This window comes from Salvelinus fontinalis, chromosome 1 (assembly GCF_029448725.1).
Source record: "Salvelinus fontinalis isolate EN_2023a chromosome 1, ASM2944872v1, whole genome shotgun sequence".
NCBI classification, from domain to species: domain Eukaryota; kingdom Metazoa; phylum Chordata; class Actinopteri; order Salmoniformes; family Salmonidae; genus Salvelinus; species Salvelinus fontinalis.
In genome coordinates this window covers 15206610-15222571 of record NC_074665.1, presented here as the reverse complement: position 1 = coordinate 15222571, position 15962 = coordinate 15206610, and the positions used below count along the sequence as shown (strand labels likewise).

The 15962-nt window shown below is 42.6% G+C and overlaps 1 protein-coding gene across 1 annotated transcript in view; it reads left to right on the top strand.

Annotated features, from left to right (window-relative positions):
• gpam (glycerol-3-phosphate acyltransferase, mitochondrial) overlaps window positions 1–15962 on the top strand; it is a 54751-nt gene continuing 38789 nt past the window's right edge. The window contains exon 1 of the mRNA XM_055876502.1: window positions 1–158. The gene's annotated coding sequence lies outside the window, so the exon portion shown is untranslated. The remainder of the gene's footprint in view (window positions 159–15962) is intronic.

Here is a 15962-nt window from a genome sequence, read left to right as displayed (position 1 = left end):
CAACTAGGATTAATTTTCTGCCATTGGAAACGACAGGCTCTGGTCTATCTTTAAAAAAATCTTTGATGATAGTCTGCCATTAACTCTCGAAGAAGAACATTGCGCCAACGGGGGTATATTCACAAGACATGGTGGTGCAGCTAGAGGTCGTATACAAGGTAAGACTGAGAAACTTTTTTATTTAAATATTAACGCTAGCTAATATTGTGTTGGCTTGTACCACGACGTTGATTAAACGGTTCGGTGCGGTTGCCTGCGGGTTTCTGTATAGTCGTTCTAGCCACTATGCTAGCTAGCTAAACTAACGGTAGCTAGCTAGCCTGAGTGAATGGTGTGAATTAGGTTGACCATTGAATGAAATAGCGTCATAGTACTAGCTTATGTTAGCTTAACGTCAACTGGTTTTGTGTAGAAGGTTACAGATTTTGTCAAAATTGACTTTAATAACCGGTTTAGGAGGATTTCCATGCACTATCGGCTGCCTAGGCAACTTCAATTTTCCGCAGCAGGTTATAATTATTAACGTATTATGTTAGGATCATTAGGATAACAAGGTCAGGAAGAGGGTTAAGTTAGCTCAAATGCAAAAACTATTTTCAACGTAATTTGACAAAAGCTCTATCCCATCTAAACAACCGAGCCTACTGTGATTTGATGACCAGGCAACAATGTGAGCTAGCCTGTGCTGTATAGCTAAACACTGCACCTGTCCTTGCCTATGCAATTTACTCAGCCATGAAGCTACTTCACACGTCACTTTTATGTTCACTATAACAACTTGCGAAATCATTTTTGTTAAGATTTCATTGTCATCCCCCACCATGGCATCTGTCTTGTCCGGCTTCATTTGACCTGTTTAGTGAAGATTAACAGGCAGTTTGTGAGTCGGATTAACCTAGTTAGTAGCCACCCACGCATGGATAAGATGTTTTGGCATGCAAACGACCGTTCCCTTTCTAGGAAGAAAACATTAATGTATGTTCATGAGTCCAATAAGCGATGTGTGCAGTACCTTTCATATGTATGCCTAGCTTGCAAGATGTGTGAAAGGTCAATGTACCACATCTATAATTTTTTATTTGACCTTTTATTTAACTTGGCAAGTCAATTAAGAACAAATTCTTATTTTCAATGACTGCCTTGTTCAGGGGCAGAACGACAGATTTGTACCTTGTCAGCTCAGGGATTTGATCTTGCAACCTTTCGGTTACTAGTCCAACGCTCTAACCACTAGGCTACCTGCCGCCCCATACATCCTTTCAATTGAAGCATTAATAGGATTAATGATAATAGCTCTCTTAGATTGTTTTGTAAATATTGATGGCCACAGGCAATTCAGATGCCTATACCAGGATCAGTGAAGCGTCCATACGTGTTAAGATTTCTATGAGCAAAGTCCCAAACCCCTCTTTGCCCTGCTTTTTTTGGGGCAGGTGTATTGAAGCCAGATTTTTTTATTTTTTATAACAAAAACAAAACACCTTCAAAAATGTTATGAAGCCTGTGTTTGGTGTTATGATGCTAGTCCTACCATCAATAATTTCCTCACCACCCCTGTTTGAACATGGCAGGCCATTGACCTTTGCAAACCCAGCAGAATTCTAGTCACACTTCTGTCATCAATGTGCGGGTCACCTACTACAGGAACACAAAGGGACAATGCAGCAAAGCTCAGTATGTCATTCATTGCTTGCTTGAGCTGGGCAGGAGCATTTTGGCTTAGTTTATGTCCTATTCAGTGATTAGCCCCCCCCCCCCCCCCCCCCCCCCCCAACACACACATACTCACACTTACAAACATGCACGCTTGTTGGTGTAGCTGTCCATTTATAAAGAGATTCTCTCAGCGACTGATGGTGACCTAGTTCTACACTGGAAGGCACTACCCATGGCGTGATTTTCCGATTAATTACATTAGGAATTCCTCCCCAAGCTATCTGTCCACAAATTTAAGTTTTGTGTGTATACTCGTTTTCTTGTTTGTCAATGCACAGTGATTAGCATAAGCCTACCACAGTGAATGTTGAGCTATTATATTGCCCATGGATTTATACTGTAGCCAGGTTCATTTTAGTAATAGGCTTGATGAACTGTAGTACCCTTTCTGCTTCAGGATCAGAAACGCATTTCAAGCCAATGAATCAGCCTCATTGAAACCGTTTTTATATAGACTTGGCATGAACTGCCAAACTTAAGAAATGGAATGATCAGAAGAATAGTCTACATGTCACTCAGCCCGACTGAGACTTGCCATTGACCTACATCAAAAACAGAGGGACAAAGGGACTGACGGAGGGAAAGGAGGGGGGGAAGGTTCACTTGACTTCAATTCCACCCGGTCCCATAGCTTTGTGCCAGACCTATGTTTCTGAATAAGGATAAATCATTGTAAATAGGTTGGTAGCAACTAACCTAATGCTTTTTATACGAATGCTTTCCTTCCATAAAGTTACGCTTCCGGCTTACGTACAGCAGTAAGGGCTTTTGTGAGGACAAACACTGTTCAGTTGATGACTCAAGCTAAAAGTACTGACGATGGGCTTTTATGATACTGCATCTCATGTCACCCCAAGGTTGGCTTGCTGCTATGTTACAGTGAGTGGGTTCATTTGACTGCAGGTCTACAGGGAAAGGCAATAGTACAGAATATGGTGCTCTTTTTTTAGTGCAAAGTTCCTCTTTCCAGACTGCCTGGGCAATGTGATAACAAGAACTTCGGCTACAGATGCGTATCAGATTGGAGGAAATTGTATTCTCATTGTGCGCTGTTGTATTTTCGCTGAGCTCACTTGGAATAGGCAAACTCCCTTTGCTCAATTTTAGAGGAAAAGACAAGCTAGATTCTGTCCATATTTTCTGTTAAACAAAGAGCCATTTTTCAAAGTAAACACAACATGGTTCCCAGGGTTTGGGTTAAGTAAATAACATTTTTTTTTTTGTGCAGCAAGAAAACACATTTATTGCAACGCAGCTGCAAGAGCAATTGTGTTTTGGTGTTAACCTAGGGTTAGGCGATTCCATATTGAAGCAATCGCCCGTTCTCCCCTATTTATGACCTTGGATCAGATGAGACATCCCGCTGAATTTGAACTAAAAGCATAGTGAAATAAAAAAGTCTTATGTTTACCCATTAGAAATGGTTAGAATGTGATTTCTGGACCTGCCATGTGTATTTATTGATTAGATAATGTAATGTCGAGTCATAGGGAAGACCTTGCCCAAAGGCAGTAGACTGCCAAGTCATCATCCCAGTATTGTAGAGATTTGAAATGGGATATTTCAAGGGTCAACAAAGGATATTCTTATTATGGCTAGTAGGGCATGGAATTGCCAGGGACCTCACGATACTTAGGTGCCGATAGTGCATTTGGAAAGTATTCAGACCCCTTTACTTTTTCCATGTTTTGTTACAGCCTTAGTCTAAAATTGATAAGGGAAAAATAAATGTTATCAATCTACACACAATACCCCATAATGGCAAAGTGAAAGCAGGTTTTTAGAAATGTTTGCAAATGTATTAAAAATGTAAAACAGAACTAGAACTGCCTTAGTTGCTGTCGCTGGCGGTGCAGTTGCCTTACCAAGCGGTGATGCAGCCCAACAGGATGCTCTCACTTGTGCGCCTGTAAAAGTTTTAGGATTTTAGGTGCCACGCCAAATTTCTTCAGCCTCCTGAGGTTGAAGAGGGGCTTTCACCACACTATTTCAGTTTGTTAGTGACTTGTATGCCAAAGAACTTTAAGCTTTCCACCTTCTCCACTGCGGTCCTGTCAATGTGGATAGGGGGTTTCCTGAAGTCCACGATCATCTCCTTTTGCTGATGTTGAGTGAGAAGATGTTTTCCTGGCACCACACTCCTAGCCCTCACCTCCCTGTAGGCTGTCTCATCATTGTTGGTAATCAAGCCTACTACTGTTGTCGTCTGCAGACTTGATGATTGCGTTGGAGGCGTGCATGGCCACGCAGTCATGGGTGAACAGGGAGTACAGGAGGGGGCTGAGCACTCACCCTTGTGGGACCAGCATCATTGCGATGGTTAACACTTAAATGTCTTACTCACGCCGGCCACGGAGAAGGAGAGCCCACAATCCTTGGTAGTGGGCCGTGTCAGTGGCACTGCTATCCTCAAAGCGGGTGAAGAAGTTATTTAGCTTGTCCGGAAGCAAGACGTCCGTAATTGTCTGTAGACCCTGCCACATACGTCTCATGTCTGAGCCGTTGATTTGAAACTCCTTTGTCTCTATACTGCTGTTTTGCCTGAGATTGCCTTACGGAGGGAATAAAAACACTGTTTGTATTCGGCCATGATCCCAGTCACTTTACCATGGTAAATGCAGTGGTTCGCGCTTTCAGTTTTGCGCGAATGCTACCATCTATCCATGGTTTCTGGTTAGGGTAGGTTTTAATAGTCAGTTGGTACAACATCTCCTATACACTGATACTGTTTACCAGGAAGTGTAATCGTCGATGTTATTCTTTGAAGCTACCCTGAACATATCCCAGTCCGCGTGATCAAAACAATCTTGAAGCGTGAATTCCGATTGGTCAGACCAGCATTGAATAGTCCTTAGCATGGGTACTTCCTGTTTGAGTTTCTGGTCATATTTGCCGAAAGGAGGGCGTGGGAGGGCCTTGTAGGCATCTTGCCAGTTGGAGGAGCAATTTTCGAGTGTACTACAGTCTAGAGATCGACCGATTTTAATCGGAATGCCAAATTTAATTAGGGCCGATTTCAAGTTTTCATAACAATTGGCAATCAGCATTTTTAGACACCGATTATGGCCGATTACATTGCACTCCACGAGGAGACTGTGTGGCAGGCTGACTACCTGTTATGCGAGTGCAGCAAGGAGCCAAGGTAAGTTGCTAGCTAGCATTAAACTTATCTTATAAAAAACAATCAATGTTGACACAATCACTAGTTAACTACACATGGTTGATGATATTACTAGTTCATCTAGCTTGTCCTGCGTTGCATATAATTGATGCGGTGCCTGTTAATTTATCATTGAATCACAGCCTACTTCGCTAAACGGGTGATTTAACAAGCGCATTCGCGAAAAAAGCACTGTCGTTTCACCAATGTGTACCTAACCATAAACATCAATGCCTTTCTTAAAATCAATACACAAGTATATATTTTTAAACCTGCATATTTAGTTAATATTGCCTGCTAATATGAAATTCATTTTAACTAGGGGAAATTGTGTCACCTCTTGTGTTCTGTGCAAGCAGAGTCAGGGTATATGCAGCAGTTAGGGCTGCCTGGCTCGTTGCGAGCTGTGTGAAGACCATTTCTTCCTAACAAAGACCGTAATTAATTTGCCAGAATTGTACATAATTATGAAAATATTGAAGGTTGTGCAATGTAACAGCAATATTTAGACTTAGGGATGCCATCTGTTAGATAAAATATGGAATGGTTCTGTATTTCACTGAAAGAATAAACGTTTTGTTTTCGAAATGATAGTTCCCGGATTTTACCATATTGATGACCTAAGGCTTGTATTTCTGTGTTATTTATAATTAAGTCTATGGTTTGATAGAGCAGTCTGACTGAGCGGTGGTAGGCAGCAGCATGCTCGTAAGCATTCATTCAAACAGCACTTTCCTGCATTTGCCAGCATCTCTTCGCTGTGCTTCAAGCATTGCGCTGTTTATGACTTCAAGCCTTTCAACTCCAGAGATTAGGTTGGCAATACTAAAGTACCTATTAGAACATCCAATAGTCAAAGGTATATGAAATACAAATGGTATAGAGAGAAATAGTCCTATAATAACTACAACCTAAAACATCTTAGCTGGGAATATTGAAGATTCATGTTAAAAGGAACCACCAGCTTTTATATGTTCTGAGCAAGGAACTTAAACGTTAGCTTTTTTACATGGCACATATTGCACTTTTACTTTCTTCTCCAACACTGTTTTTACATTATTTAAACCAAATTGAACATGTTTCATTATTTATTTGAGACTAAATTGATTTTATTGATGTATTAAGTTAGTGTTCAGTGTTGTTGTAATTGTCATTATTACAAATATATATAAATCGTCCGATTAATCGGTATCGGCGTTGAAATATCATAATCGGTCGACCTCTACTACAGTCTGAACTTCAGCAGCCTTTTCCCTCACATTTGCTTTGTTAAAATCCCCAGCTACAATAAATGGAGCCTCAGGATATGTGATTTCCAGTTTGCTTAAAGTCCTGTGTAGTTCCTTGAGGGCCATCGTGGTGTCGGCTTGAGGGGGGATCTACACGGCCGTGACTATAACCAAAGAAAATTCTCTTGGGCTAATAGTCGGTATTTTTGGGGGGTTTTCTAGGTTGGGTGAACAAAAGGACGTGAGTTCCTGTGTGTTATCACAATTACACCATGAGTCGTTAATCATGAAACATTCACGCCCACCCTCCTCCTTCCCGGAGTGATCTGTATGGACTCCGACGGTATATCCCGAGTGAGCCATGTTTCCGTGAAACCAAGTGTTACAATCCCTGATGTCTCTCTGGAAAGATATCCTTCCCCTGAGCTCCACAACTGTATTATCCCAAGACTGAACATTAGCGAGTAATATACTCAGAAGCGATTGTGTGTGCGCCTAAGTTGGACTAGAAGACCACTCCGAGTACCTCTCCTCCACCGGCGTTGTTTAGGGTCGGCTTCTGGAATCAGTTGAATTGCCCTTGGGGGTGCGAACAAAAGATCCGCTTCTGGAAAGTCATATTCCTGGTCGTAGTGCTGGTGAGTTACCGCCACTCTATTATACAATAATTCTTTCCGGCTGTATGTAATAACACATTTTCTGGGGGTAACGATGTAAGAAATAATACATAAAAACAAAATACTGCATAGTTTCCCAAGAGCTAGAAGTGAGGCAGCCCTCTCTGTTTGCGCCATTATAAAACATTCTCACGGTTCTATAGATATTGCAATTTGCTCACTGCAGAGAGACGAGTCATGGAGATAAAAGTTCTAAAAAAACATGTTAGTTCACCATTTAAAAAAGATGCTTAGTGCTTTTTTTTCTTTTTAGATCGGTTCGATTCTATAGAAATTATCACAGGTTTCGGTTTAGATAAAACATTTAACTTTTTAAAAACATTATGAAATAATTACATTAAATTTATTTATTTTTTTATTTTTTTGCTTTTTAATGGAAGTTCCAAAGCCCAAAATGGTGAACATTCATTTCACAAAATATTCTATTGTCTCTGTCAGGTCCACATTGGGTATATTTTGCATAGTTTTTATTTGACTTTATTTTCCATTCCTTTAACCCCTAAAAATCTAAGCTGTGGGAAGATTTTACCAAGTTAATGTATGGAATTGATTTAACCTTTCTAGGACACACGTTCCGCTAGCGGACCCCCCCCCCCCCCCCCCCCCCAACATTCCGCTGAAAAGGCAGCGCGTGAAATACAATTTTTTTTGTTGTTGAAATATTTCACTTTCACACATTAACAAGTCCAATACAGCAAATGAAATATAAACATCTTGTTAATCTACCCATCGTGTCCGATTTCTAAAATGTTTTACAGCGAAAACACAACCACCAGGGCAATTAAACTGATTCCAGAAGCCGACCCTAAACAACGCCGGTGGAGGAGAGGTACTCGGAGTGGTCTTCTAGTCCAACTTAGGCGCACACACAATCGCTTCTGAGTATATTACTCGCTAATGTTCAGTCTTGGGATACAACATCATCTTCAAATAATATTTTTGCAGGAATCTCCTTGCGAATGATTTTGCCGAAGATTGTATCTCCGCCGGGCTGGGCAACCACCAAATCCAAAAAACACAGCCATTTTTCCAGCCAAAGATAGTCACACAAAAGCAGAAATAGTAACTATTTCTACTTTTGTAAACTAATCACTAACCTTTGATAATCTTCATCAGATGACACTCATATGACATCATGTTACACAATACATTTATGTTTTGTTCGATAATGTGCATATTTATATCAACATCTCGGTTTACATTGGCGCCATGTTCAGAAATGCCTCCAAGATATCTGGAGTAATTACAGAGAGCCACGTCAAATAACAGAAATACTCATCATAAACTTTGAAAGATACATGTTTTACATATAATTAAAGATACACTAGTTCTTAATGCAACCGCTGTCAGATAAAAAATAAAAAAACCTTAGTAAAAAGCACACCATGCAATAATCTGAGACGGCGCTCAAATATAAATAACATTTCTCCGCCATGTTGGAGTCAACAGAAATACGAAATTACATCATAAATATTCCCTTACCTTTGATTATCTTCATCAGAATGCAATGCCAGGAATCCGATTTCCACAATTAATCATTTTTTTGTTCGATAATGTCCATTACTTATGTCAAATTAGCAACTTTAGCTAGCATGTGTAGTACACGTGTCCAAACACTGGCGCAAGTGAAGACAAACTTCAAAAAGTTATATTACAAGTCGAATAAATTGGTCAAACTTAGTAGAGAATCAATCTTCAGGATGTTGTTATCATATATATCCAATAACGTCCCAACCGGAGCATTTCTTCATGTCTGTATAAGTAATGGCACACATTGCCATTCCATGACTAGCGCACGTGACCAGGAACTGGCAATCTGCCAGACCAGTGACTGAAACACCTCCCATCCGGCCCCACATCACACTAGAGGCTTCATTCCACGTTTTACTGACTGTTGACATCTAGTGGAAGGCGTATGAAGTGCAAACAGATCCATAAATTACAGGGAATTGAATAGGCGATGACTTTCACATCGACCCTTTTCAGAATTCTCACTTCCTGTTTGGAAGTTTGCCTGCTATATGAGTTCTGTTATACTCACAGACATAATTCAAACAGTTTTAGAAACGTCAGTGTTTTCTATCCTATAGTAATAATAATATGCATATATTATCATCTGGGACAGAGTAGGAGGCTGTTCAATTTGGGCACCAATTCATCCAAAAGTGAAAATGCTGCCCCCTATCCCTAAAAAGTTAACTTCTTAGGGATCAAATCCCGTGAACGGGATCGATTTAACAACATCTGGTGAAATGGCAGAGCGCCAAATTCAAATAAAAAAAATTGAATTTTTTTACTTTTAACAATCACAAGTGCAATAAACCAAATTAAACTTTTAATTCTTGTTAATTCAGCTACCGTGTCAGATTTCAAAAAGGCTTTACGGCGAAAGCAAACCATGCTGCTATCTGAGGACAGTACCCCATCAAACAAACACAGACAATCATATTTCATCCCGCCAGGCGCGACACAACTCAGAAATAAATGATATAATTCATGCCTTACCTTTGACGAGCTTCTTCTGTTGGCACTCCAATATGTCCCATAAACATCACAAATGGTCCTTTTGTTCGATTAATTCCATCGTTATATATCCAAAATGTCCATTTATTTGACGAGTTTGATCCAGAAAAACACCGGTTCCAACTCACGCAACATGACTACAAAATATCTAATAAGTTACCTGTAATCTTTGTCCAAACATTTCAAACAACTTTCCTAATACAACTTTAGGTATTTTTTAACATAAATAATCGATAAAATTTAAGACGAACTGCGTTCAATAGTGGATAAAAACAAAGTGGAGCGAGCTTTCAGGTCGTGCGCCCCTAACAAACAGTACACTAGACTCGACCCTCGTTCTGAACAGCCCTACTTCTTCATTACACAAAGGGAAAAACATCAACCAATTTCTAAAGACTGTTGACATCCAGTGGAAGCGATAGGAACTGCAAGTGCCTTAGAAATCTGGATCCCCATAGAAAACCCATTGAAAAGAGTGACCTCATTCAAACGGTTTTAGAAACTTCAGAGTTTTCTGTCCAAATCTACTAATAATATGCATATCCTAGCTTCTGGGCCTGAGTAGCAGGCAGTTTACTTTGGGCACTCTTTTCATCCGGATGTGTGAATACCGCCCCCTAGCCTAGAGAGGATATTAGCTTTCTTAGAGAGCTTAGCAAATATATAAATGTATCCCCCTTTTTTTAATGTTACAAACTGCTGATCTACTTCCCTTTTCTAAACTGGTACAGGGTTACCTTCAGATGAGTCGAAACACTTGTGGGGGTTGTAGAACAAAACGGGACAGCGTGGGTGGGCTAAACCTGTTCGGAGGCTGCAGACGTTTTCGTAAGAAGACCAATTTTTGGGATGTTTCCTAGTCTGACAAACCGCTGGAACTCTGCCGCTTTACACTGCTGATGCGGAAGGCCGACATAGGTGGATGTGGTGGCTTGAGACGTAGCCCATACAAAAAACTAGGGACCTCATGAATTAATATTGCCAACAAACTATTTTAAATTACTACTGATGAATGGAGTTCAGTGTTCGTACGCATAGAAAAAGTGTGATATATCAAACAATCCTACGATTGTCATACGCACACTGGTAGGAGATAACCATTGATCAATACCTGTGCAGCCTTGACTATTTGCATTGTGAAACGCCCCTAAATAACCATAAATGGTCCATCATTCCTTTAAAATCTGTGGGAATATACAACGGTATCCCGGGAAATACAACTTTTCAGAGTCTGAAATACAGGTGCTAGTGTCAGATTAGGTACAATCAAAAGGTTTTATTTGGCTTGCTCAGTTGTGGTTTGACCAGTAAAAACATGGCTACAAAGCGAGGCCCATTAGGACAATTCAAGTTGCTTTTACAATGGCAAATATACTTCAAATGAGTAGACAACACTCTCCAATAAGCCATCAATTGTCAACAGCTCCATCCTGTAGGTGTATAGGCCAACATTGCTGTTCTGCAGAATGAACGGGTGGTGTGTTTTTTTGCCCTTCACATAACCCATCACCTGTACATTAAGAGTGGAAGCCTTTTCTGTTCACGTAGTGGAACTAGTTTTGAGATGGTGTTTTATGGTGATGTGGGTTTGCGTGAAAGTACGTGAAAGTGTATACTTCTCTATCCGAGCCGGAAAGAACGGGCACTATGGATTAGGGTCTTAGTAGTTAATTGCTACGTTTCTGCGCTGACCGGGTTGAATATTTGCTTAATGAAAACAACTCCCTTTAGCCCAGCGTCCCACATAGTCCTTGACTTCATTTCTCTCGTGAATTATTTGATTTCTCTACAGGAATGGCATGTTGGGCTCCCCAAAAAATGAACTAAATGGAACCAACGTTGTTTAATAACCATAACCATAACCAAAACATTTATAAAAGTTAGTGACTCGCTCAGCGCTAGAATTTGGAGAACAAGCTATACGATGAAAAATAGTGGCTTTTTGGTGCGGATACAGTCGACTAGCACTAGCTAATGCTACCAAGTATAGATTTTTGCAAATCGATACTTGGAGTCAAAGTATCGATATATGTAACTGTGTTTTTATTTTTTCATCACTAATGGCTAGGCAATATTTAGCAATAAGGCATGCAGGGGTGTGGTACATGGCCAATATACCAAGGCTGTTACTATGTACAGTGCACTGCATAGTGCTTGGTTACAGCCCTTAATCGTGATATTGGCCATATATCACAAACCCCCGAGGTGCCTTTATTGATATTATAATCTGGTTAACAACATAATTAGAACAGTAAAAATACGTGTATTGTCGTACTCGTGGTATATGGTCTGATACCACGGCTTTCAGCTAATTCGCATTCAGGGCTCGAACATTATAATAACTTGATGATGGGCCTAGCCTAGATAGTCTATCTTAGTCAGTGTTGTTCAAGAACATAGAGCAGCAGCTCCACATGTGTGCACACAAGCACAACACACAACCCTGTGGCTTTGGTGGACCCTGCCTCTGCCATGCCCCTCCATAAATACGGAGTGTCGGGACCCCTATTCCCGATAGCTAAACAATCAGGCGCAGGTGCTACTTTACACACACACACACACACACACACCCAGGCTCTGGCCCCTGTCGCTGCTTCTCCATTCCTGTTCTCACACACCCCGTGGTGATTGGAGGTCTTTGTCTAGTGTGAGACATGGTTTGTTCTGTTGTATTTTCATCAGCTCAAAACTGAATCAATGTCTGCTTGCATTTTTCTCTCGTGGCCCAAACCCAGCAGCTCGTGCCATTAGGCCAAATATATGCTTTGATAAAAACAAAACATGGTGGTTGATAATTGGCGTGCAGATGCTTTATGGACGTTTAACCGGTAAACGTGTTGAGCTATCCAGGGATTGGCATTAGTCTGAAAGGCACTTGCCCATCAGACAAGCCAGCAGTATTTTTTTTGGGGGGGGGGGGGGGGTTGCGATAAGTCACTTGCCTGAAAATGTGAAAAATGGTTCTTCAGTTTTGAGACTCCTATTCGTTTAAATGAAACCTGGGTGTGAGCATGCCGGCTCCGCGAGAGGCCTGCGCTGCTGTAGCGTAAAATTACCTTAAGGTTTTTGTTTAACATTTCGACACACAGCTCATCCCCGGGATCAAAAGGATGTACAGTGCATTCGGAAAGTATTCAGACCCCTTGACTTTCTATATTTTGTTACGTTACAGCCTTATTCTAAAATGGATGTGGTGAAAAAATCCCCCTCAATCTACACACAATAGCCCGTAATAACAAAGCATAAACAGTTTTAATACATTTTTTTTAAATTTACGTAAGTATTAAGACCCTTTACTCAGTACTTTGTTGAAGCACTTTTGGCAGCTATTACAGCCTTGCATATTTTTGGGTATGACACTACAAGCTTGGCACACCTGTATTTGGGGAGTTTCTCAGATTCTTCTCTGCAGATCCTCTCAAGCTCTGTCACGTTAGATGGGGAGCGTCGCTGCACAGATGTTTGATTGGGTTCAAGTCTGGGCTCTGGCTGGGCCACAAGGACATTCAAAGACTTGTCCCGAAGCCACTCCTGCGCTGTCTTGGCTGTGTGCTTAGGTTTGTAGTTCTTGTGGAAGGTAAACCTTTGCCCAAGTCTGAGGTCCTGAGCGCTCTGGAGCAGGTTTTCATCAAGGATCTCTCTGTCCTGACTGGTCTCCCAGTCCCTGCCACCAAAAAACATCCCCACAGAAAGATGCTGCCACCACCATGCTCCACCATAAGGATGGTGCCAGGTTTCCTCTAGATGTGACGCTTGGCATTCAGGCCAAAGATTTTAATCTTGGTTTCATCAGACCAGAAAGTCTTGTTTCTCATCGCCTGAGAGTCCTTTAGGTGCCTTTTGGCAAACTCCAAGCGGGCTGTCGTGTCTCTTACTGAAGAGTGGCTTTCTTTTGGCCACTCTACCTACTTCCGGCGCCGACAGAGATGGCCGCCTCGCTTCGCGTTCCTAGGAAACTGCAGTATTTAGTTTTTTTTATGTGTTATTTCTTACATTGGTACCCCAGGTAATCTTAGGTTTCATTACATACAGTCGGGAGGAACTACTGAATATAAGAGCAACGTCAACTTACCATCATTACAACCAGGAATATGACTCTCCCGAAGCGGATCCTGTGTTTTGCCTTCCACCCAGTACAATAGATCTGATCCCAGCCGGCGACCCTAAACAACTACGCCGTAAAAGGGGCAAACGAAGCGGTCTTCTGGTCAGGCTTCGGGGACGGGCACATCGCGCTCCACTCCCTAGCATACTACTCGCCAATGTCCAGTCTCTTGACAACAAGGTTGATGAAATCCGAGCAAGGTTAACATTCCAGAGAGACTTCAGAGACTGTAACGTTCTTTGCTTCACAGAAACATAGCTCACTCGAGACGCTAACGGAGTCGGTGCAGCCAGCTTGTTTCTTCACGCATCGCGCCGACAGAAACAAACATCTTTCTGGTAAGAAGAGGGGCGGGGGTGTATGCCTTATGATTAACGAGACGTGGTGTGATCATAACAACATACAGGAACTCAAGTCATTCTGTTCACCTGATCTAGAACTCCTCACAATCAAATGTCGACCGCATTTTCTACCAAGGGAATTCTCTTCGATTATAATCACAGCCGTATATTTCCCCCCCCAAGCAGACACATCGATGGCCCTGAACGAACTTTATCTGGCTCTTTGTAAACTGGAAACCACACACCCTGAGGCTGCATTCATCGTAGCTGGGGATTTTAACAAGGTTAATCTGAAAGAATATAGGGAGTTTTGTTATCAGCATATCGATTGTGCTACCAGGGCTGGTAAAACCTTGGATCATTATTATACTAAATTCCGCGACGCATATAAGGCCCTCCCCCACCCTCCTTTCGGAAAAGCTGACCACGACTCCATTTTGTTGCTTCCAGCCTACAAACAGAAACTAAAACAGCAAGCTCCCGCGCTCAGGTCTGTTCAACGCTGGTCCGACCAATCTGATTCCACTCTTCAAGACTGCTTCGATCACGTGGATTGGGATGTGTTCCGCATTGCGTCCAACAACAATATTGACGAATACGCTGATTCGGTGAGCGAGTTCATTAGAAAGTGCATTTACAATGTCGTGTCCACAGCATTCGCGTGAAACTGAAGGCGCGAACCACTGCTTTTAACCAGGGCAAGGTGACCGTAAACATGACCGAATACAAACAGTGTAGCTATTCCCTCCAAGGCAATCAAACAAGCTAAGTGCCAGTATAGACAAAGTAGAGTCGCAATTAAACAGCTCAGACACAAGAGGTATGTGGCAGGGTCTACAGTCAATCACGGGTTACAAAAAGAAAACCAGCCCCGTCGCGGACCAGGATGTCTTGCTCCCAGACAGACTAAATAACTTTTTTGCTCGCTTTGAGGACAATACAGTACCACTGACACGGCCCGCTACCAAAACCTGCGGGCTCTCCTTCACTGCAGCCGAGGTGAGTAAAACATTTAAACGTGTTAACCCTCGCAAGGCTGCAGGCCCAGACGGCATTCCCAGCCGCGTCTTCAGAGCATGCGCAGACCAGCTGGCTGGTGTGTTTAAGGACATATTCAATCAATCCTTATCCCAGCCTGCTGTTCCCACATGCTTCAAGAGGGCCATCATTGTTCCTGTTCCCAAGAAAGCTAAGGTAACTGAGCTAAACGACTACCGCCCCGTAGCACTCACTTCCGTCATCATGAAGTGCTTTGAGAGACTAGTTAAGGACCATATCACCTCCACCCTACCTGACACCCTAGACCCACTCCAATTTGCTTACCGACCCAATAGGTCCACAGACGACGCAATCGCAACCACACTGCCCTAACCCATCTGGACAAGAGAAATACCTATGTGAGAATGCTGTTCATCGACTACAGCTCAGCATTCAACACCATAGTACCCTCAACTCGTCATCAAGCTTGAGACCCTGGGTCTCGACCCCGCCCTGTGCAACTGGGTCCTGGACTTCCTGACGGGCCGCCCCCCAGGTGGTGAGGGTAGGTAACAACATCTCCACCCCGCTGATCCTCAACACTGGGGCCCCACAAGGGTGCGTTCTGAGCCCTCTCCTGTACTCCCTGTTCACCCACGACTGCGTGGCCATGCACGCCTCCAACTCAATCATCAAGTTTGCGGACGACACTACAGTGGTAGGCTTGATTACCAACAACGACGAGACGGCCTACAGGGAGGAGGCGAGGGCCCTCGGAGTGTGGTGTCAGGAAAATAACCTCACACTCAACATCAACAAAACAAAGGAGATGATTGTGGACTTCAGGAAACAGCAGAGGGAGCATCCCCCTATCCACATTGACGGGACAGTAGTGGAGAAGGTGGAAAGTTTTAAGTTCCTTGGTGTACACATCACGGACAAACTGAATTGGTCCACCCACAAACAGTGTTGTGAAGAAGGCGCAGCAGCGCCTCTTCAACCTCAGGAGGCTGAAGAAATTCGGCTTGTCACCAAAAGCACTCACAAACTTCTACAGATGCACAATCGAGAGCATCCTGTCGGGCTGTATCACCGCCTGGTACGGCAACTGCTCCGCCCACAACCGTAAGGCTCTCCAGAGGGTAGTGAGGTCTGCACAACGCATCACCGGGGGCAAACTACCTGCCCTCCAGAACACTTACACCACCCGATGTCACAGGAAGGCCATAAAGA